Below are 450 nucleotides of genomic sequence, written 5' to 3' on the forward strand. Positions count from 1 at the left end.
TCTCCAGCGTAGGCACCGGGCCAGCGGGCGAGAGAAAGCCACTTCCCTACGCGCCCGGAGCCCGGGAGGGCTGCTGCCTTAGTTTTGAGGGAGGTGGAGAGGAAAGGCACAAAGTGGGGATGGGAAAAGGCTATGGGGGAGCCCTGGAGCAGTTTGCAACATGAGTAAAGGGGTCGCGCAGGAAAGGCTTTGGGGGGCTTCCTGAGGAAGGAGCCCGGGGTCTTGGGCGGTTTAAGCACACACTGTATGACTGAGCAACCCCCCAAAAGGACGTTTTGTTTGAGGGAAGGCACTCATCACCGAGCCACTCCCCAGCCCTATTATCTATTTTACTTAGAGACAAGAGCCTCGCCCAGTTGCTTGGCGCCTCGCTTTTGCTGAGGCTGGCTTTGAACTTGCCATCCTCCAGTCTCAGCCTCCCGAGCCGCTGGGATTACTGGCATGGCCACC

The sequence above is a fragment of the Marmota marmota genome, unplaced genomic scaffold (assembly GCF_001458135.2).
Source record: "Marmota marmota marmota unplaced genomic scaffold, marMar, whole genome shotgun sequence".
Classification (NCBI taxonomy): Eukaryota; Metazoa; Chordata; class Mammalia; order Rodentia; family Sciuridae; genus Marmota; species Marmota marmota.